Raw genomic sequence first — 472 nt, 5'->3', positions numbered from 1 at the left:
AAAAAAGGAAAGGATATCACTTTTCATAGACCCCCCCCCCCACCAAACTCACACACACACATATGAAAAAAAATCCCTCTTTATTTACAGTACAAGCGACCGTGTCCGAAACTCTTGAAATATGTATGAGGCTCAAAAACACGCTTTGTCCCTCGACCCCCGCCCGCACTCGACCCAACAGCCACTTCATAGGCGTGAATTTATCGGGTTGAATTTATCGATGACTGTATGAACGCTCTTACGCCAAGCCTGATGTAGTGGTCTTTCGCCGGGATGAAATATGTACTAAAGCTGGTACAGCGGGTTCTTTTCAAAACCGACGTTGAGTTCGATTTCGTAGGTTACAAATGATTTTTTTTTCGGTGGGGGGGGGGGGGTTTTTTCTGTTTTGAGGGTTGGTTTTGCTTTATATTTTTGCTATTCTTATGTTTATTTGAGTTGGGGAGTTAATGCTGTGTTGGAGAGGATGACT

At 43.6% G+C, this 472-nt stretch overlaps 1 pseudogene; it reads left to right on the top strand.

Moving 5' to 3' along the window:
• Positions 1-472, top strand: part of LOC119587666 — a 99,109-nt pseudogene that overhangs the window by 31,799 nt on the left and 66,838 nt on the right.

This window comes from Penaeus monodon, chromosome 23 (assembly GCF_015228065.2).
Source record: "Penaeus monodon isolate SGIC_2016 chromosome 23, NSTDA_Pmon_1, whole genome shotgun sequence".
Lineage (NCBI taxonomy): Eukaryota > Metazoa > Arthropoda > Malacostraca > Decapoda > Penaeidae > Penaeus > Penaeus monodon.
The sequence above is the reverse complement of the archived record's forward strand: the minus strand, read 5'-3'. Positions and strand labels throughout refer to the sequence as shown.